This window comes from Anabrus simplex, chromosome 1, assembly GCF_040414725.1.
Source record: "Anabrus simplex isolate iqAnaSimp1 chromosome 1, ASM4041472v1, whole genome shotgun sequence".
Classification (NCBI taxonomy): domain Eukaryota; kingdom Metazoa; phylum Arthropoda; class Insecta; order Orthoptera; family Tettigoniidae; genus Anabrus; species Anabrus simplex.
The window spans coordinates 527,208,115-527,231,574 of NC_090265.1; the positions used below are offsets into that span (position 1 = coordinate 527,208,115).

The 23,460-nt window shown below is 39.9% G+C and overlaps 1 protein-coding gene across 3 annotated transcripts in view; it reads left to right on the forward strand.

Moving 5' to 3' along the window:
* The window catches only part of LOC136857087 (transferrin), a 389,183-nt gene that overhangs the window by 176,362 nt on the left and 189,361 nt on the right, over positions 1-23,460 (forward strand). The gene's annotated exons all lie outside the window — the stretch shown is intronic.

Genomic DNA, 23,460 nt, shown 5'->3' on the forward strand with positions numbered 1-23,460 from the left:
CTCGGAAGGTGACACCGTCGTGGAGCAACAACCTAGGATGAGTACTTGAATATCTTATATATTCCGCCACGTAATTGCTTATTGTAGTTGTAGAGTAGTATTCATTTTAATGTCGATTTGACATGAACAAATTTAACTTGAAAGCGACCGTTATTTGTTGAACATTGCGTTGTAATACTTATGTTCGTTACGTCTAGTGCGGTGAGCCAGACTACATTGTGATAATATGCGATGGTTGTGTAAGATTTCTTTAATGTTTGCTAGCAAGGTTTTGCGGAATGATTTTCGACATGGAGGTTATTGGTACCGTAATGATGTTATGGTATTGAACGCTAATTTAACTTGGAGCTCAGAATACCTCGGAGGAGCTCGGTATTTTGCGATGTGCGATTCTGTGGTCTTCAAAATGTTATGTGCTTGTGTGGAAATACAGTGTTTTGATAATAGAAGTGTGATACTATTGTGGTGATATGATGTTAATGCGGCAACGTATTTAGTAATTTACGTAATTGCCTGAATAGATTGTTCTTTAGTATTGTGAATTCGCTGTGCATGACGAGTTGTGCGATGTTATAAGGTGTTAGTTATGGTAGGATCTTTGAAAGTATTTTCGTGGATAGAGAGACGTGATGATTATAGACGTGTCATTAGGATTGCGAATTTTATGATGATGTTATGTGAAGGTCCTGATGATGGTATTGACGGTAGGAATTATGTTGGTCATGCGTGAATTTTGATATTGTCGTGATGAATAATTTATTTAGGTACGAGGCCGTATTTTAGAATAATGTTATAGGGTATTGCACTCACGAACACTAGTAGATGGTCATCACATTTATCCTATTTAAATACAAGATTGACCAGAGCGCACGATATTAAAGGGATGTTTAGGATCTTTGCAAGATAATCGGAAACGTAAAGATATTGAGGTCATGTCGTAAAGGAAATATGATCTTCTATGGTAAGTAAATCATTTCTTTGCTAGTTGGATTTTGTAGATCATTTGAGTTGACGCCTAGTGCTAATGTAGTATTCCAGGTCAACATCGCAGTGGTATCCAGAGGCGAAGAATCAACGTAGTTAGACAAGGTTATCGTAGACGTTGCAATGTCTCTTGTTGTTTTTTTATCTAGGTGCAGTCACCGATGAATGTACGGGAGGATCAAGTCTGTCTTGTAAAGCATGATGTTGATGGATGTCATATTATGTTACGATCCTGTGTTTTTCAAATATTTCTTTTGCATTTATGGTGATATTATGAAGTTAGAATAACGGTAATTTTCAAGTTGCTAGATAGACAGATACTGACATATAGTGCGATGATTTTTAAAGGAGAAATGACGGAATATTATGAGATATTTGGGTAGGAAATAACATTCTGAAGTGGACGATTCTATAATTCCCAGTGATTTATTTTTGAAAAATGCGAGATTGATAACTGATTTTTTCCATGTAAGCCTTCAGCAGAGGGGCACTTTGTCTCTTTTGTTTCGATTGACGATGTTGTATTTATTTATAACAAGAGCTTGAAGTTAGGTATTTATTTTTAATTTAACATAATATTTTCCTTTTATATCCGTTTGTGTTGCCAATAATTTGTTTTTAATGTAGTTGATGCATTTAAAGTTATTTTAAAGTCATTAAACGGGAGATCCTTCCATAAATAGAACATTTTACGGGGTTTTCATTTAAAGTAGCGTAGAAACATTAGTTAATTAATTTAAGATTAAATGTTTGTCGATGTATCTCGTTGAATATGCCAATATCCTCGGTCTCTTAATACTCTATTGAGGAATATTCACGTAATTTAGGCAGAAATGATGATTACATTCCACGTTAAAAGCCACGATGATAACAGTCCACTTATTTTAACCTGTGTCCCAACTCGTCGGACTTGCACGTCCCTTGAGTGGAGCCTTCATGGATCTCCGACTGCATTGCTTCGCCGCGGCTTAACCCAACACTGAGATACGGAATTAAAATTTACAAAATAGTCACAGGGACTGCTGTCAGGGCACAATATATATATACACACTTCATGCATAAAGGAGAGCCATTCCTAGAAAGAAACAGCATGGTTATCACTGTCTCCGGCCCTAGGCGCAGGCTTGGGGCAGCTCGCTCAAGGGCGCCATCATAATCCAGGGTCGAACTGGCCGACTCCCGACCGAGAGGTACTGTGGATTTCTGAAAATCCCTGGACTAGCTACAGTCTCATATCACCGGATATCTGGGGGAGATCCCTACTCATTTATTAAATACCTTCTAAATCAGCGTGATATTATCATTGCCGGCAGTGTTTTAGTTGGACCAGTTAAACAACAGTAATTTACGGGGGAAGCCCATAGCCTCAAACCTTAACTATAATAGCAAAGCGGGACCAGCTCTGTCGTGAGGGGACGAGGAGCAAATACTCACAAAAAAAAGGGAAGGTCATTCGCTACTCCAGCCATCACTCATTCATTAGCCACGGCAGATTCCTGACCCCTTTCAATTACCATGGCCAGCCGGGCACATATCCCTGGCCCATTTCATTTGTTTACATCATCTTACCGCTGAGTTCCCAAGAAATACACTTTTATTCTCTCCCTTCTCATTATTACCGCTGAACGCCGACTGTGGGCACGATCACTTCTAACTCATCTCATCGTAAATTCCTCGGGCATTCGGCCCTCTCATTACGTCTCATATCGCGTATCTTCTTTCCTTGGGCATAGGGCTCTCATGACTCCTCAGTCCACTTTTTCCATACTCCTCGCTCCTCGCACATGAAATATACCTATATTTAAATCCTTTGACCAAAGATTAGAGACTCCTGCCTCTGTGTCTCACCCTGGCTATAGATTTTAAAAAAACCACTCCAAACCATTCTGGCCAATTAATTAAAAATCACGGGAGACTTGCACATGGTCCCTCACAACTACCTAAATAACACAGCATATACCTCTCCCGGTCGGGATTTCTTCTCTCTTGCTGTACATGCACTGATTATATGTGTAAGCTAGGCATGCATTGTCTGACTGACCCATGAGTTTCCCCGGCATTTACGACAGCCACGTGGGACAGTAACTAACAACATTTTGACATGGTTTTCCCTGCTCGCCAGCATTATTTTTCCAGCCACCCCTAAGGGGAACTCAAATATTCTCCTAGCCTTGTTCCCTTATTTGCTAGGACATTCTACATATTACTAAAAATATAACCCTCACGATAAGCTACTCATTAAGAAAAAAATGGGTCGTCCGGGAATTCAGCTCCCTTGAATTTACTTCAACATTATAAAGATCAATAAAATTTCCATATTAGGACCTGCATTATCTTACAACATTTTGATATTTACAAAAGAAAGCTAATCCTATCCCCGGTTACATTATCATGCTTAAGAAATTAGATTTGGACATCACTCATCTGTTTGGTGGCTGTTGTTTTTCCTTCCACGGGAGACCCATGGTGGAGTTTACTGCTGCATGACCCCGGGGCTGGTGGCGGGCGTGCAGTCCTTCATCCCTGGTCCATACACGTCCGACATCCTGGGGAACTCGTTCACAGCTGAAATCTTACAGTAATCCAAAATGGGTAACACTTCACCACTCGTCACACGGCCTCTATTTCCAGAGTTTACACCACGAATAAGCCGGTCGTTCAAATCACGGCGGGCGCGTTCACAGCAGGGATCGGGTGGCTCACGAGACTCGAGCACCCGGATTCAGAGTAACACTTTGGGTGATACCAATTTATGAATATCATTGACTCGTTTAATCCGGCACTGTCCCAGCTGTCTTCCGCTATTTGTTTGTAAATTATGCTCGCGGATTAACTAGTTTGACATGCGGCACAGACACACTTCACCCAGGCTCGTTTGGCCTCCCATTTACACTTCGCAAAGGCTTTGTACTTCACGGCCACGATGGACACAATAACACTCTTAGTAAGCAGACAATGGGTTCGTACTGTAAAACTGGGGCACAACGTGACACAATGTCCCTTCTCAACGACCCGCAAAGAACTGTCTTCTGCGATGGCCAGCCCGGCCTATATTATTTTCCCCGCCGGAAGCCTGGGGGCGTAAACGTTCACGGTTCATTAAGGACAAGAGCTCCTTTCATACCAAGAATTGAGGACATTTAAATAGTGCATCTTGTGGCCCTCTATCTCCTCTTTCATTTGAGCAAGGCGTGCTGGACCTATGATTGGCAGTTTTTATGCAATTTGCTTCCTGCCTTTGATTAATTCATTAGCGTCCCTTGGGGGGTGGAGTCATCTTTGAGCGCGACTCTTAGCTTGGGTGACGCTGTTGTATTCACATGTGTTAGCAATATGTTACATCTGGACAGCTGGTGACCTCATTTCCTCCCCTGAATAAATTATACATATTTTTAGTCTGGGAAATGCAGAAAATTCAGCTCTATTCATTGGTGTGTCTCACATAATTTTCCTATGTCTGGATCAAAATATCATCCCATTTTTACGCGCCAAAATCCGACGTTGGCACCTGTAACCCGTGCATAAAAAACCGGAAGTTCCTTATGTTAGTTTGGAACTCTGGGAAGCTAAGCCACACCTCGGGGCGTATCTGACTACTCCAGCATCGCGTCCTCTTTTAGCTCTCTCTGCAAGTTGAGAGGGTCTTTCCGCGGGGGCTTGGCTCCTGCTCTGTCTTCCCTTTGTTTTCCAGGCGCTCTTTCGCGGGTTCCATTCTGGCCGGACGCTGCTCGATCCCCATCGCCCATACTACTACCAATGATGCGACCTTTAGGAGTGATTTTAATGAAGTAGAAAGGCACCTATAATTCCAATGAGCTGTACAGGACACTGTACGGTTTCAGTAGATAGTGATATTCTGATAGAGCACTGGACATCCATACTTGCTTCCACGCCTGAAGCAGATTAAAGTTAGCATCTGCTAGGTTTCTGGCTGTTCTAACAAGTGGGTGTCTAGATTTCAGCCTGTTAATAAGAGCATCATTCATGTCACCATGGATTGGCAACTGACTGTTGTTAGTTATTTTCTTATAATCTCGTAGGAGAGCATTTTCTGTACGGAGGTGAAGTGGTGGAATATGGGATATAACAGGCAGCCAGAAAGTGGGAGTAGATCTAATCGTCCCTGATATCATACGCGTAGTGTGATTCAGCTAAGTGTCAATTAATTTGGTGTGACTGCTGTTCAGCCATATCGATGAGCAGTATTCTGCAGCAGAGTACACAAGACCAAGAGGTGAAGACCATAGGGTAGATGCTAATGATCCCCAGGTGGTTCCACACAGCTTCTGTAAGATGTTGTTTCTTGATCATAACTTAGCAGCCGTATTCTGAAGATGTTTCTTGAAGGACAGAGTTCTGTCAAGACTAATCCCTAGATGTTGTGGATGTCTGTTGTGAGCAAGACAAGTGTTCTCAAACTGAACCTTCAGTTCACGATTGGCCATTTTGTTGCTAAGGTGAAAACATGTAACTTCACTTTTGTTTGGATTCAGTTGTAATCTCCATTTGCGAAAGTACTGTCCCAAGGTGGTAAGATCAGCTGTCAGTGTTTCTTCAGTGTTTTCCATGAATTTATCATGTACTGCCAGAGCCCAATCATCAGCATATCCGAATTTCCTAGAGCTAATTTCAGGTATATCAGCTATGTACAGGTTGAAAAGCAGAGGAGCTAATACAGAACCTTGGGGAAGACCATTGTTTAGAGTTTTCTCACTGCTAGTGCCATTTCCCAGTATTACACGAAATTTCCTCTTGGTGAGCATGCTATCAATAAGTCGTGCAATCTTCTTACATGGCAAAACACGTTGTAGTTTGCATATAAGTCCCTGTTTCCACACAGTATCATAAGCTGCAGTCAAATTAATAAATGCCACAGAGGTTTTCAGTTGTTTTTGAAAGCCTGCCTTAATAAATGTTGTTAGTAACAAAACCTTATCTATACAGCTACGGTTTGGTTGGAACCCTGCTTGTTCAACAGGCAAATTCTGAAAAATGACTGAACTAATTCTGTTATAGTTTAGCCTTTCTAGAAGTTTGTATACTATGCTCAGAAGAGCAATTGGACGGTAATTTTTGGGTTGATCATTAGATTTCCCTGGTTTTAGGATAGCAATGATCTTTGTCAGTTTCATAAGCTGAGGGATAGACCCTCTCTGCAGGATGTCAGAGCAGAATTTAGCATGCCATATTCTAGCATATTTTCCACAGTGTAACAGAAATTCAGGGTTAATGCCATCAAACCCAGGGGCTTTGCTTGACTTCATACCTTGCAAGGCATTTGATATATCTTCTGGAGTGAATGGCTTGGAATAAGTACTCTCTTCTGGACTGGTTGCCGTCAATGTTTTCAGTTCACGTTTTATCCGTGTTGTATGATCCCAATCTTCTGGAGCTTGTGAATTGTTCACAATCTGTGCTGCAACCATATCAGGAGTTACTGGAGAACTAATTCGATCTACCCGACAGCCTCCTCCTAGCTTTCTTAGAATGGACCATGCTTTTCGACTTGAGCGTTTGAAGTCAAGACTTTTAACTGTTTCTGTCCATTCCTGCCTGCGGGCAGCATCCAGACTGTGGAGTAATTCATCTGCTATGCATGGGTCACCAGTTGTAAGGAACTCTTGGTAGAGAACATCACTACCGAGCTCGGTAGCTGCAGTCGCTTAAGTGCGGCCAGTATCCAGTATTCGGGAGATAGGTGGTTCGAACCCCACTGTCGGCAGCCCTGAAGATGGTTTTCCCGTGGTTTTCCATTTTCACACCAGGCAAATGCTGGGGCTGTACCTTAATGAAGGCCACGACCGCTTCCTTCCCATTCCTAGCCCATTCCTGTCCCATCATCGCCATAAGACCTATCTGTGTCGGTGCGACGTAAAGCCAATAGCAAAAAAAAAAAAAAAGAGAGAGAACATCACTGTGTTCATTCCAACCAGGGATATGGATATATTCCTTTCGGTAGCCTCTAGGTATAAACTTCTTTGCTGTGCTTTTTATAGCACCAATAAATCTCTCGTAGTTGTCTTTTACAGGTGGAATCCATCCTAAGCACTTATCAAGGTGTTCAGCATAGCCAGTCCAATTTGCTCTCTGAAAGTTCCAGCGTGGATGAGGAATTGAGGTTACTATTGGAACTTTAATTTCAATTTCCACTACAACTGGTCGATGTTGGCTATGGGGAAAATCAGGGAGAACTCTTCGCATGGTTGGTAGAGGTATAGTGTTGTAGTCGGTAGACACATAGCATAAATCAGTGGTTGGTAGAGGTATAGTGTTGTAGTCGGTAGACACATAGCATAAATCAGGATTATACTCTCTCTTCCAAGCAGCTGATCTGAAAGTACGCCGATCTTTAGAATTATAGAGAAGATAGAAATTGTGCTGTTCAGCCCACGAAGTCAAAGCGTCCCCGTTGGAATCAGTCACAGAATATCCCCATTGCTCATGGTGACTGTTAAAATCACCTAGATAGACATCTGGGTGAGGGTATGGTTGAATGACATGTGCTGGCCATGTGGTAGCAGGAGGTTTGTAGATATTGATGACTGTAACATCTCCTATCTTGATTACAATGGAATGGACATCATCTCTTGTGCTTGTGGAGATCAGGGAAGCATTCTCTACTGTATTTTGTACATATGTTGCACTTCCATATGCATGATGGAATGTTGCACCTAGAAGTTCATAACCTGGTATTTTACCTCTGGTATGCAATTGGTCTTCATTTGCTACGTGAGTTTCCTGCAAAGCAATTACATCAATATTATTTTCCAGAGATAGTCTTGATAAAAACTGACACTTTGATCTGCTTAGCCCTTCTATGTTGATCTGCATTATTTGAATACTTTGACCTAGGTTCTTATATTGTTGTTGGTCCTTATAAGGACCATTTCCCTGAAGTCTAAAATACAGTATATAAACACTAATATACATCCTACTGACCTGAATGAGGTACAGGTTGTAGGGTACAGTCTCATTCATTCCATCCCTAGGCGGCAAGCTCTGTATTTGTAATAATATACTCCTCTGGAGACATTGTCAGTCGGTGTTATTTTATGGGCATGTGGTTGAACAACATAGGAACAGGCACTTATTAAAGGCGTTCATTGTTGTGCATGTTTGAGTACCATTATGTTCTTGTTAATTGCTTTCTGTTTGTGCTTGAACAAAATTTCTTGATAATGTCGTGGAATCTACTATAACATTATTCTTCAGTACAGGAAACAGTCGTCATGTGAGTCCTTGAGCTACCTGACCAAATATCTAAGACCAGAGCAGGAAATCTCCTGGATTGTTTAAGCAAGCACGGTTTTGATGAAATGAAATGAAATGGCGTATGGCTTTTAGTGTTGGGAGTGTCCGAGGACATGTTCGGCTCGCCAGGTGCAGGTCTTTTGAATTGACTCCCGTAGGCGACCTGCGCATTGTGATGAGGATGAAATGGTAATGAAGACAACACATACATCCAGCCCCTGCGCCAGCAAAATTAACCAATGATGGTTAAAATTCCCGACTCTGCCGGGAATCGAACCCGGGACCCCTGTGGCCAAAGGCCAGCACGCTAACCATTCAGCCATGGAGCCGGACACGGTTTTGATGATAACTACTTAAAAGAAACAAAGTTGCAATCGCAAGTGACGGTACCGACCTCGATAGCTGCAGTCGCTTAAGTGCGGCCAGTATCTAGTATTGGGGAGATAGTAGGTTCGAACCCCACTGTCGGCAGCCCTGAAAATGGTTTTCCATGGTTTCCCATTTTCACACCAGGCAAATGCTTTAAATACTTTAATTAAGGCCACAGCCGCTTCCTTCCCACTCCTAGCCCTTTCCTGTCCCATTGTCGCCGTAAGACCTATTTGTGTTGGTGCGACGTAAAACATCTAGCAAGTGACGGTGCAAGTGTCATGCGGGGGAAAGATCAGGACTTGCAGAAAGATAACCTTGTTATTTGGTGCTTTATTATGAACCACAGATTGGAGTTAGCTCTGAGTGATGCAATTAAAGAACTTGGACTGATCAACATTATGAAATACCTTTTTCAGGTCTACAAATGCCATGATACTTAACATTAGAAGTATAGTAGGTATTCTTTCACTTTTTGCTATATTTCTTCAGAACTCAAACTAATCTTCAAATTCTCTTTCTGTTCTTCTGTAAATAATTAATAGTAAAATTTTTACAGACACTGAGATAACACTTCACTTACTGAGGTACTAAAGAAACCAATAGTGCAGTAGCAGTTTTCACATTTGTCACTTCTTTGGTTTAGGAATAACTATTCTTCCTAAAAATCAGATGGTATCACTTCTTCTCATATACTTTGTATTCTGTATGGAATAGCATTCCAGTAGTGGCAGTAATTCTGAAATATATATGTATCCATAATCAGCTATACTGATCTCATTCCTTATTTTTTATTTTATTTTACAACTTCTGTAATCATAGGATTGCAACTAGGATAAAGTATGATTCATTTTCCAATATGCAACTTGTTGGAAGTGTGGTTTTCTCATAAAAATAAAATGTCATGTGTATATAGTTTTAAGGAATACAACATTGAGGTTCCGTGTCGGTAACTCAGATAATTGAGTGGAGAGGTTTATCTACGTTTGCTTTGTTCTTTGGACATTTGAATTGCCGCGCATGCGTGTGTGTGTGTGTGTGTATGATATATGCTCAGTTGTTGTCAACAGCTCGTAATAAATGGGTGTGTGTGAAGAAGCTGGTGTTTCAATGGTATAATTTGATTACCTAAACCGGTGTAACGAGCAGAAATGAAGATATATCAACAGGTTATGGGCCCAGAGCGCCAAAACGCTGCAGTAAATTTCAGACAATATAAGTGGAAATGGAGTAACAAGAATTAACGGACGGAGCAAGTTGTGACATTTATTGACGGGGAAAAATGGAGAACTATTTTTCGTGGGCATTGAAGGTGAAACAAGAGCTGTTGTTGAAAGATGTATGGGAATCAGTAATAGGGTATGAGGATACGTCAGATTGTCAGCTGTCTCAGATAGAAACGAGACGACGATAGCAAAACAATGTGATTGCGTTAGTGGTCATTTTCAAATATGTGGGAGAAGATTTTGAAAGTGACATTGCAGATATTGAATCAGCGAAAAAGGCATAGGAAAAACTGGACGAGTTGCGCAATGATGGAGGGCTAGTGAATGGTGCTATGACCCTGAAACAGTTAACTCATTTTGTGAAGCCCAAGGACATGAGTGTTCAAGAATACTTTGCAAAAATAAATCAACTGTGGAGGAGAACGAGTAAAGCCGGATACGAGTTCACAGATCAACAAGTTGAGGAATGATCATTGGAAATCTTACAGAGGAATATGCAGTTTGTATACCTTCCTTGGAAGCTGATTTGGCGAAACTGACCATCTCGAAGAGGAAGGCGAGATTACTCATGGAGGAAAGCAGAAGGAAACTTCAGCAAAATCGAGGAAAGGCTTATGACACTGGAAAACGTGAGGAGGATGATGCTCAAGTCATGGTTGTTCAACAGAAGCGAGATATCAAGAAAGAAGACGTGGGACGAGGAAACTATAGTTGCTATAATTGCGGTAACAGGGACATGCATCTAAATATTGTCGCAGTACCCAAAAGTGCTTCAATTGTGGTAAGTCAGGACGTTATTCAAAAGTATGTCCAACGATGAAGAGTGATGAATCATCACAGGAGAGTAAATCAGTGAATGCGAATGGAAAAGTGGTAAGCTCAGAAATTATACATGTAGTAGATAAGGCAATGAGCATGGTAGTTTCTGTAGGAACTGAGAAAATTAAAGATTGGCTATTCGATTCAGGTGCGTCCCATCGTATGTATCCAACAAAGGAAATGTTTATATACATGTTAACAAATGTAACCGGGAATGTAGAAATAGGAGATAACAGTAAGCTGGATATTAAAGGTTTAGGTAAGGTGAAAGTAAAAATGTCCACAGGATGGACAATTACATTTGCAGACGTGTTGTATGTACCAAACTTAGGTGCAAATTTAATATCAGTTGGTAAGTTAACCAGCAAAGGTTTCAAAGTAGGATTTGCAGGTGAGAAAGCAGTGGTTGTAGATAAAAATGAAGATGAAACATTGTTTGTTGCAAACAGGAGGACTGATGTGTATGTAATACAAATAGAGGGGAGAAATGATGTTGTAGCTGTGAGTGACTGTGATCAAATAATAGATCAAGAATGTAATAACAATGAAACATTGTTTGTTGCAAACAGGAGGACTGATGTGTATGTAATACAAATAGAGGGGAGAAATGATGTTGTAGCTGTGAGTGACTGTGATCAAATAATAGATCAAGAATGTAATAACAATGTAGCATTTAAGTGTTGGGCAGGTTAGGTTGTGGCATGAGAGATATGGACATGTTCATTCTGAAGCTTTGTTTAAATTGCCTATGTTAGAATTGAAAAGGAGTAATGATATTAATACTTGTTCTCTATGCATTCAGAGGAAACTAAGTAACAAGGGAGTACCTAAGTCTTGTGAGCGTAAGGCAGAAAAACCACTTGATGTTGTGCACACTGATGTAGTAGGAAAAATTAGTCCACCATCACTTGGGAAATCTCAGTATGTTGTATGTTGTCAGGGGTTGTATGATTTAAAAAAATAGAGCACGACTAAGTAATATTGTAGTGTAGTCGTATATTAATTACCTTATTGTTGTGTACTATCCCAGACAATATATCCCTCCGTTCATTTATTTTTTGCAAATAAGTTATTTTATTTTTAATTTCATTTTTTCCCCGCAAAGAATGGCTAAGGAGCGCGAGTGTACTTACTGTGGGTGTAGCGAGGCATTGAGGGGTATGAGGGAGGAGTTGGAAAGTTTGAGGGAGATAATTAGGATTCTCACAGAAGACAGGAAGGAAGATACGATTCCCTCAAACAATGTACAGGTTACAGTAGGTGTACAGGAGGGAGGGGAAGGAAAGGGAGGAGTTGTAGAAGACAGGTGGTCTAATGTTCTAAGGGGAACGAGATTGCAGGCTAAGGGCTCTATTCAGGATCAGAATTCCGGACAGGTGTCTGTGCTAAATCGGTACGAGTCACTCCAGGTAGAACAACAGACGGAAGATGAGGGACAGGGAACTGTTGGTGAGATGTGTGGAAGTAGGAGGAAGGGAAAAGGTAGGAAAGGAAAACGTAGAGTAGAGGATAGGAAAAGACAGGTGGAACAGGGTCATGGGAAGGAGAAAAGGGAGGAGGAAGTAGCTTCTGCAGCTATCAGGAAAGATAGGGCTGACCACGAGGGGAGGGGATCAAATGAGGTGGGTAGGGTTGAGGCTCTGGTCATGGAGGATTCCATCGTTAGACACGTGGGGAAAGTGTGTGGAGGAAAGGGTACCAGGGTAGAGTGTTATCCAGGAATTAGGTTGAGGCAGATGTTGAGAAAAGTAGAAGAGAGGGAGGAGCGGAAGGAGAAGGTGGTAGTGTTTCACGTTGGTACCAACAACGTAAGGCAAGCTGATATAAGTACCAACATAGTTGGAGATGTGTGGGATCTGGTAAATGCAGCACAGGTGAAGTTTAAGAAAGCGGAGATTGTTATTAGTGGAATACTGTGTAGAAGGGATACTGACTGGAGGGTGATTGGGGATTTAAATGAGACTATGGAGTGGGTATGTGGGAAACTGGGAGTGAAATTTCTAGATCCTAATGGGTGGGTAGGAGATAGGGATCTGCGCTCAGATAGCCTTCATTTAAACCGCAGTGGTACGTATAAGTTAGGAAATTTGTTTGGAAGGGTAATAGGGAGGTACATTCAGGGAAACGGGATGGCCTAGGGAGCGGTGAGAAGGGAACAGGGAACTGGAAATCAAGTAGGGATGACATAAATTGTTAGTGTTGAACTGTAGAAGTATTGTAAGGAAAGGAATAGAATTAAGTAATTTAATAGATATATATTTACCAGATATTGTAATAGGAGTTGAATCATGGCTGAGAAATGATATAATGGATGCAGAAATTTTCTCACGGCACTGGAGTGTGTATCGTAGAGATAGGATAGGAAGGGTGGGAGGGGGAGTGTTCATTCTGGTGAAAGAAGAATTTGTAAGCTACGAAAAAGTTAAAGATGAGACACATGAAATTCTAGGTGTGAGGCTCATTTCTAAAGATAATAGGCAGCTTGATATATTTGGAGTGTACAGATCGGGAAAGGGTAGCACTGACACGGATTCGGAATTATTTGATGGGATAGTCAGCTATGTGGGAAACGACATGGAAAGAAATGTGATTGTAGCGGGAGATCTGAATTTGCCAGGTGTCAATTGGGAAGGAAATGCGAATGACAGGAAGCATGACCAACAAATGGCAAATAAGTTAATATGGGAAGGACAGCTGATTCAGAAAGTGATGGAACCAACCAGAGGGAAAAATATCCTGGATGTGGTGCTGATAAAACCAGATGAGCTCTATAGGGAAACTGAAGTAATAGATGGTATTAGTGATCATGAAGCTGTTTTTGTGGTAGTTAAAAATAAATGTGATAGAAAGGAAGGTCTTAAAAGTAGGACTGTTAGGCAGTACCATATGGCTGATAAAGCAGGCATGAGGCAGTTTCTAAAAAGTAATTATGATCGGTGGAAAACGGTAAATAAAAATGTAAACAGACTCTGGGATGGGTTTAAAGAAATTGTTGAGGAATGCGAAAACAGGTTTGTACCATTAAGGGTGGTAAGGAATGGTAAAGACCCACCTTATTATAATAGAGAAATAAAGAGACTAAGAAGGAGGTGCAGACTGGAAAGAAATAGAGTTAGAAATGGCTGTGGAAGTAAGGAGAAATTGAAGGAACTTACTAGAAAATTGAATCTAGCAAAGAAGGCAGCTAAGGATAACATGATGGCAAGCATAATTGGCAGTCATACAAATTTTAGTGAAAAATGGAAGGGTATGTATAGGTGTTTTAAGGCAGAAACAGGTTACAAGAAGGACATTCCAGGAATAATTAATGAACAAGGGGAGTGTGTATGTGAGGATCTTCAAAAGGCAGAAGTTTTCAGTCAGCAGTATGTAAAGATTGTTGGTTACAAGGAAAATGTCGAGATAGAGGAGGAGACTAAGGCCAAAGAAGTAATAAAATTTACATATGATAACAATGACATTTACAATAAGATACAAAAGTTGAAAACTAGAAAAGCGGCTGGAATTGATCAGATTTCTGGGGATATACTAAAGACAATGGGTTGGGATATAGTACCATATCTGAAGTACTTATTTGATTATTGTTTTGTCGGAGGAGCTATACCAGATGAATGGAGAGTTGGTATAGTAGCCCCTGTGTATAAAGGAAAGGTTGATAGACATAAAGCTGAAAATTACAGGCCAGTAAGTTTGACATGCATTGTATGTAAGCTTTGGGAAGGCATTCTTTCTGATTATATTAGACATGTTTGCAAAATTAATAACTGGTTTGATAGAAGGCAATTCGGTTTTAGGAAAGGTTATTCCACTGAAGCTCAACTTGTAGGATTCCAGCAAGATATAGCAGATATCTTGGATTCTGGAGGTGAAATGGACTGTATCGCGATTGACCTGTCTAAAGCATTTGATAGGGTGGATCATGGGAGACTACTGGCAAAAATGAGTGCAGTTGGACTAGACAAAAGAGTGACTGAATGGGTTGCTATATTTCTAGAAAATTGATCTCAGAGAATTAGGGTAGGTGAAGCTTTATCTGACCCTGTAAAAATTAAGAGGGGAATTCCTCAAGGCAGTATTATCGGGCCTTTATGTTTTCTTATATATATAAATGATATGAGTAAAGGAGTGGAATCGGAGGTAAGGCTTTTTGCGGATGATGTTATTCTCTATAGAGTGATAAATAAGTTACAAGATTGTGAGCAACTGCAGCGTGACCTCGAAAATGTTGTGAGATGGACAGCGGGCAATGGTATGATGATAAACGGGGTTAAAAGTCAGGTTGTGAGTTTCACAAATAGGAAAAGTCCTCTGAGTTTTAATTACTGCGTTGATGGGGTGAAAGTTCCTTTTGGGGATCATTGTAAGTATCTAGGTGTTAATATAAGGAAAGATCTTCATTGGGGTAATCACATAAATGGGATTGTAAATAAAGGGTACAGATCTCTGAACATGGTTATGAGGGTGTTTAGGGGTTGTAGTAAGGATGTAAAGGAGAGGGCATATAAGTCTCTGGTAAGACCCCAACTAGAGTATGGTTCCAATGTATGGGACCCTCACCAGGATTACCTGATTGAAGAACTGGAAAAAATCCAAAGAAAAGCAGCTCGATTTGTTCTGGGTGATTTCCGACAAAAGAGTAGCGTTAAAAAAATGTTGCAATGTTTGGGTTGGGAAGAATTGAGAGAAAGAGGAATAGCTGCTCGACTAAGTGGTATGTTCCGAGCTGTCAGCGGAGAGTTGGCGTGGAATGACATTAGTAGACGAATAAGTTTGAATGGCGTTTATAAAAGTAGGAAAGATCATAATATGAAGATAAAGTTGGAATTCAAGAGGACAAACTGGGGCAAATATTCATTTATTGGAAGAGGAGTTAGGGATTGGAATAACTTACCAAGGGAGACGTTCAATAAATTTCCAATTTCTTTGAAATCATGTAGGAAAAGGCTAGGAAAGCAACAGATAGGGAATCTGCCACCTGGGTGACTGCCCTAAATGCAGATCAGTATTGATTGATTGATTGATTGATTGATTGATTGATTGATTGATTGATTGATTGATTGATGATGAATACTCCAGATTTAATGTGGCTGTATGTGTGAAAAATAAGGATGAAGTGTTGAAGGTGTTTAATAGGTATCAGGCAAAAGCAGAGAAGTTAGATGAGGAAGAAATAGGTAGATTGAAAGTATTTGGATGTAAGGCAGAGATGGAAGTTAGACATGCGAATGTAATGGAACCTAGAATAGTTGTGGAGGCTATGTCAAGCCAAGAGTCTGCTAACTGGATGGAAGCCATGAAAGTGGTGATCAATGAGATGAGAAAGAAGGATGTTTGGGAAATTGTAAAAAGACCAGAAAATGTCAAGATAATTAGTTCTAAGTGGGTGTTTTCATTGAAATATGGCAGTGACGGTAACATTCAGAAATATAAGGCTAGGTTGGTTGCTCAAGGTTTTAAGAGACAGATGAACCTTAGTTTTGATGAAACATTTAGTCCTGTTATAAAGAGGAAAACAATGAGACTGTTAGTAGGTATTGCATTACGTAAAGGTTGGACTGTAGAACATCTAGATGTAACTAGTGCTTACTTAAATAGTGAAATCAGTCATACTGTATACATGGAACAACTGGAATTGTTCGTAGAAAAAGATGTCCAAAACTATGTATGTAAATTGAAGAAAAGCATCTATGGACTACCTAATTCGAGTAAAAACTGGAATGCTTGTGTTGATGCTATAATAAGAAGGCTAGATTTTAAGAGATGTATCAAAGAACCATGTGTGTATGTAAAGGAGTGTTGTATTATTGGCTTGTATGTTGACGACATTGCAATAGGTGACAAAAAGGTTGTTAAGTTGGTTAAAATAAGGTTGGCAGATGAGTTAGAGATTAAAGATCTAGGGAAAGCAACAAACTTACTGTCAATAAAAATAGAACAGACAAAAGAAAGGGTTATGTTGAGTCAAAGTTTATACATTGACAAATTACTTGCTGATTTTTCCATGAATGACTGTAAACCGAGTAAGACTATTTTACCAAGTGGGTATTCAACAGCTGAAAATGAACAGGAATTTGATTGTACCATTTATCGCAGTGCAGTAGGAAGTTTGCTATATTTGTCAAATAATACTAGACCTGACATTGCATTTGTGGTAAGTAAAGTTAGTCAAAATTGTCAAAAAACTAATATTAAAGATTGGAAAGAAATGAAGTATATCATGAGATATCTAAGTGGTACTAGAGATTTAAAGTTGTGTTTCAAAAATTGTGAGGAGTCAGTACAAGTGTTCTGTGGTGCAGATTGGGGAGGAAATACTAAGTCTAGAAGATCAGTGAGTGGGTATGTAACCACAGTGGCAGGGGGAGCAGTATCATGGTATAGTAAGAAACAGAGTTGTATTGCTAGATCTACCATGGATGCTGAATACATGGCAATGGCAGAGGTATCTCGAGAAGTAACTTGGATGAAATATTTGCTATCAGAGCTAGGGCTGGAAAGCTTTATGGATATACCTTGTAAAGTTTTTGATGACAATGCAGGAGCAATGAAATTGAGTAAAAACGATATTGTGAGTGAAAGGTCAAAACATATTGACATCATGTATCATGTATGTAGAGAGCTAGTAGAAAAGGGGTTCATTGAGTTTGTATATGTAGCATCAGAGAGAAACGTTGCAGACTTGTTTACAAAGAATTTATCTGGCAACAAGCTTAAGAGTTTGTATAAGGTTATAGGTTTGCAATGAGAGGAGAGTTGATTGAAGTGTACTATTTTATTTTTTTGAGAAAAGGGGGGAGTGTTGGAAGTGTGGTTTTCTCATAAAAATAAAATGTCATGTGTATATAGTTTTAAGGAACACAACATTGAGGTTATGTGTCGATAACTCAGATAATTGAGTGGAGTGGTTTATCTACGTTTGCTTTGTTTTTTGGACATTTGAATTGCTGTGTGTGTGTGTGTGTGTGTGTGTGTGTGTGTGTGTGCGTGTGTGTGTGTGTGAGAGAGAGAGAGAGAGAGAGAGAGAGAGATATGCTCAGTTGTTGTCAACAGCTCGTAATAAATGGATGTGTGTGTGAAGAAGCTGGTGTTTCAATGGTATAATTTGATTACCTAAACCGATGTAACAAGCAGAAATGAAGATATATCAACACAACTTATCATCACTCTGTAGGACTATTTAATGACTATTTAATAAATCATATCATTATTATGGAATAAGAAAAATTCTTTCTCATAAAATAAAGAAAGGAACTAAGAAGCAATGAATATGCAACATACTTTACTCTTGACTGCATAAAGAATTTCTCAAAATGAATATTGATCCACGGATGGCAGCTACCACTATGTTTGTCAAGAGATGTTTTTCTATGCCCCAGTAAAGTCTAAAACTAGGATAAGAATTTAGGAATTGTTTCCCGGGCTCTGACCATTAACCCTGTGACAGATATGTTCTGCAGTCGATATTTTTCTCTAGAATACAGGACTGCAAGTTCATGAATGTTCTTCTCTAAGTCCACTTCTTCTGCTTGACGAGAATGGGATTCAAATCGCACAGTTGGGTCAGTAATCATTCCATTCTTGCTTTCAGGTTTGGATACTGTCATAACCATGTGAAGAGATCTGTAACCTTTCGTAACAACCTTGTTAATATGATTAGCCCAATGAAGATCATTGCTTATATTGACACCTGGGTACTTAATAGTATTTCCTATGAGATACTATCACCCCATCAACTCATTAATTAAAACTGAGAGGACTTTTCCTCTGGTGAAACTTTCAACTTGACTTTTCATCCCATTTACCATCATACCATTATTATGAGATATAAATTTCATATTGATTGGTCCGTATTGGTGAGATTACATTCAAAATGAATTATATTCTATTGGTTCCACCTTTTCGTGTCCGACTCGTTGGCTGAACGGTCAGCGTACTGGCCTTCGGTTCAGAGGGTCCCGGGTTCGATTCCCGGCCGGGTCGGGGATTTTAACATTCATTGGTTAATTCCAATGGCACGGGGGCTGGGTGTATGTGTTGTCTTCATCATCATTTCATCCTCATCACGACGCGCAGGTCACCTACGGGTGTCAAATAGAAAGACCTGCACCTGGCGAGCCGAACCCTTCCTGGGATATCCCGGCACTAAAAGCCATACGACATTTCAATACAAAATGTTCTGTAATGCGAGTTACAAGTTGTTTATACATGGTACTAGTTTCGAATCCAGATCTGGGTCATCATCAGCCAGTGGCACAAATTATACAAGGCATTACAAAATTCCAAAAGCAATGTACAAGCACATAACAGGAAACATGCGTGGATTAGACTGATCAATTAAAAAGATTAAAATTGTTTGTGAGGAATGGTCACAGTAATGTTAAAACTTGTTAGACTTTCAAGTGCCCCATTCTAATGTATAATACACATGGCCAAGTTGTGCCTCACTGGAATAACCTTTCCTAATCCTGAACTGCCTTCTTCCAACCAATTAGTAATTTTGCAAACGTGTCTAATATAATTAGAAAGAATTATTTCCCACAACGTACAAACAACACACGTCAAGCTGACAGGTAACTGGATCTGGCAAACTAGAACACACTGCTGTAAGCTATTGCTCTGTTTAGCAAATGTTCATCTAAAGAGACTCATAAGTTATGTTTAAAAATCATACATGTTCAAGTTGAAGACGTTACTGAAATTGTGCCTTTTCTTATTATACATTTTCTACATGGTATAATAGGTGATCTGATCTATTCACTTTTTATAGATAGTATTGATCACTGCCTTTTGTGCATGTACTTTATAGTAATACACTATGTAGCCAAAAGTCACTGGACACCCCCTGTACTTCATGTGCTCCTGTCCAGTATGTTATCAAGGCACGTTACTAACACTACATACATATGTAAAGGTACAAACGCTTCAGCACCATACACTTGTTTGTTGTCAGAAGGCTACTGAGAGAGTTGTGCATGTTTGAGATAGGCATGATTGTAGGGGCCCGTAATTTTGGGCATTCCGTCAGAGAGATTCTTCAGCACTTAAAGGTGATTAATACTGTTACTATCAAGTGGAAACATCAGGAAAGCTTTGAACCAACCATGTCTGTGGTAGGCCATCGAAAATAACTGATGGAGACTGGGGAACTCTGAACCATGTTGTGTGCATCAATCATCAGTCAGCCTTGTCAATGATTGTAGGTCATGCTACTGCCAGGATGCCGCTTAGTGAACTTTGGTTTTGGTATTGGTGGTGGTGGTGGTGGTGGTGGTGGTGGTGGTGGTGTGGGGCTGTTTTTCATGATTTGGGCTTGGGCCAGAAGTTTTAATGAAGGGAATGATGAATCCTGGTGAGACATTTTAGACAATAATATGCCTCCCTTTGAAACCAACAACAATGGTGTGTGGTGACTTTTGGCTACAGTTTGCAATAGGTCCTTTTCTGTGTCAGCACAGTAATGCTCCTCTCCATAAAGCAACATCAATTGTGTCATGGTTTGAAGAAAATCTGGTTGACTTGCTTCACTAGCCTGCCTAAAGCCCTGAGTTGAACGCAGTAGAACATCTTTGGGGTGAGCTTGATCATCGATAACATGGTAGAACAACTTGACGAACAAGTACGTGTCAGCTATACAACATACTCTAGGAAGAATGGGAACAAATCCTGCCAATAATTTACCAGATGAAATGAAATGTCGTATGGCTTTTAGTGCCGGGATATCCCAGGACGGGTTCGGCTCGCCAGGTGCAGGTCTTTCTATTCGACACCCGTAGGTGACCTGCGCGTCGTGATGAGGATGAAATGATGATGAAGACAGCACACACACCCAGCCCCCGTGCCATTGGAATCAACCAATTAAGGTTAAAATCCCCGACCCGGCCGGGAATCGAACCCGGGACCCTCTGAACCGAAGGCCAGTACGCTGACCGTTCAACCAACGAGTCGGACATTTACCAGATGTTAGTGGAGAGCCTAGCCTGAAGGGTAAACGCTGTAATAAAAGCGAAGTGAGGTGTGACATCTTATTAGTTACATTGCTGATGTCTGTGAAACCAACAACAATGGTATGTGGTGACTTTTGGCTACACAGTGTATAACTAATAGCTTTTAGAAATAAGAATAAATAAATAAAAGAAAACTGCTTGTATTTTGTTTTTAGGATTATCGAATCCCATACTTCTGTGGTGGGAAAGTATGGGGAAAGAGATACTTTATTTTGAAATGAATGAATTAGACAGGATAGCATGTAAGCATAAAAATAAAGCCTAGAAGAAATGGCTTCTAATGAGAAACGATATGGGTAGGTAGGGAACATTACATTGAGGAAATAAATATGAACTATCCAAATAATTTCCAAGTCCAAAAGTACACCATGATAGGACTTTGGAAGTACTGTGCAAATGTAAATTATGTGGAAGGGAGATCTTTCTGGAATGTAATAAATAAACTTGGAAAGGAAGGGAAAAGTGGAATGTGTAGAATTGTGGACTTTTACTGGACTCTAGGGAAGCACAACAGGACAGATAGAAGGGATATTTTGAAGAACTTCTCATTCAAAGGGTTTTGAATTGCAGAATTTAATGGGATAAGAACAAAGGCGGCAATACAACTACAAATCACAACTACAAAAAGATATGCCATATGTAAAGCACTGGGAGAGGATGAAATTTGACCTGAAATGGTGAAAAATAGTGACAAGGCAGGGACAAAATAGTGTTGTAGAGTAATATGATTAGTAAGAGATTCTGACGAAGAATTTTATGATTGTGTGAAAGTTGTTATCAGCCCAATCAGTCTACAATGAAGGCAATGAAAAGGGTTGCACAGATTTTGAGGTATTTCTGTGATCATTTTACGAAGTGAAGTATTTACAGTCATTTTGGAAAAGTGAGGGTAGATATTGATGAAAAATATGGTAGGTAATTTACTGTATAGTTCCACACCACAAAGGGTATACATCATTACATGTCAGTTAATTGCTATGTAATGTTTTTAGAAGAATAATAGATAGTTAATGACATGTAGATCTGTTGGAGGCACACAGAGTACCATAGGAACAGATGTAATCATACTGTGGAATTATAGATCAAAGGTAGGTATTAGAGGTAATCACATATGATTGTTGACAATCAAGTTGCTGGGAAAGTTGATGATGGAATGAGTGCATGGTTCAAAATAGTTACAGAGGTCAGGCTAGGCTGTATCTTTCATCCATGTTGTTCATAATCTACATGGTACATTTACTGAAAGGCATTAAATGTCAAAGTGGAATTCAGTTGGGTGAAAATTTGTAAGCAGTTTGGCTTATGCCAGTGACTTTGTCTTAGTGATAGATTGTTGAAACTTTGCGTTCTGATATCACGTAACCTGAGAAGAAATGCTGCAGGTATGATATGAAACCTTAATTTCCAAGACTAAAGTGATGTCTGTGTAGAAGCTAAAACCAGGAATATAGAATTCTTGGTAATAATTAAAATTACAGCAGATAAACCTTTTGATGAGATGGGAAACCCAGTTCTAAGCTCAAAATTGGACTTAGTCATGGAGGATTTATATAACAGAGAGTGATGCAGGATAATGATGGTTAAACTTGGTTTCTAATGATTTCAGTATTTTGGCTGTTGAAGACCACAGTGCTAGTTATTAATTTAGGATTATGGAGGGGGTTCGAATCCCACTGTCGGCAGCCCTGAAGATGGTTTTCTGAGGTTTCCCATTTTCACGCCAGGCAAATGCTGGGGCTGTATCTTAATTAAGACCACGGCCTCTTCCTTCCAGCTCCTAGGCCTTTCCTATCCCATCGTCGCCATAAGACCTATCTGTGTCGGTGCGACGTAAAGAAACTAGCAAAAAAAAAAGATTATGGAGGCATTTAGTTCATTCACAGATGTTTGCAGACAGAACACTAAATTGCATAATACCGGTAGTCTGTAATGAGAAATGTATAAATGTGTATATGTTCTGGTCAAGAAATTCATGTACAATGTCTGAGGATTTTGTCACATTGACCTTGTGACCATCCAATATTGCAAGCTGTTTGGCTGGTTAGCAATCATCTTGCATACCAATGCTTTTAATGAGTTATGTATGCCACAGGGTTTGCTGTAGATATTAATAAAACAACTTCATTGGTTAACTAGCAACTACTTCAGCAGTTTTCAGAAATGCTGAGGTGCTGGAATTTTGTCCTGCAGGAGTTCTTTCATATGTCAGTAAATAGAGCAGTGTGAGGCTGGTGTGTTTTTGACACATTGAAATACCACCAGAGAGAGCTGAAATTGAACCCACTAACTTGTGTTCAGAAAGCTGAGCTACTAGGCCTGGCTTGTATGTACTTATGTATGAATATGTATATAAATACTGTATGTATACATGGTGTAAGGGAAAGTTATGCCTAAAATGTAAGGGGTGTGTAGGAAGTGTATTTGCTGCAATCTGTTTGCTGCAAGCTATCAAACGTCCTATTATTGTCCAGAAGGACAAAAGTAAGCGTTTTGCATTTTGCTTTACATAGCGAGTGTTTGTAAACACACTTTTATTCACTGCACAGGGGTGACAGTCAAACAGTCAGGGCACTAGTGTCTGTGTCTGTGACACACAGTGAGTATTTGTAAACATCAAGTTACATAACCAGTTTGTGTGTTTACTATGATTCTCTCAGCTACTTTGACCCTCATTCATGTGTGTTGTTTGTTACAACAGGTTGCTTGCCCTCGCAACTGGAGTGACTCACAGCATACAGAAACAAGCCACTGTACTGTGACGCATGTTCTTACCTGTTGTATTGCCTTATGTAGAAGTAGTGTGTTCT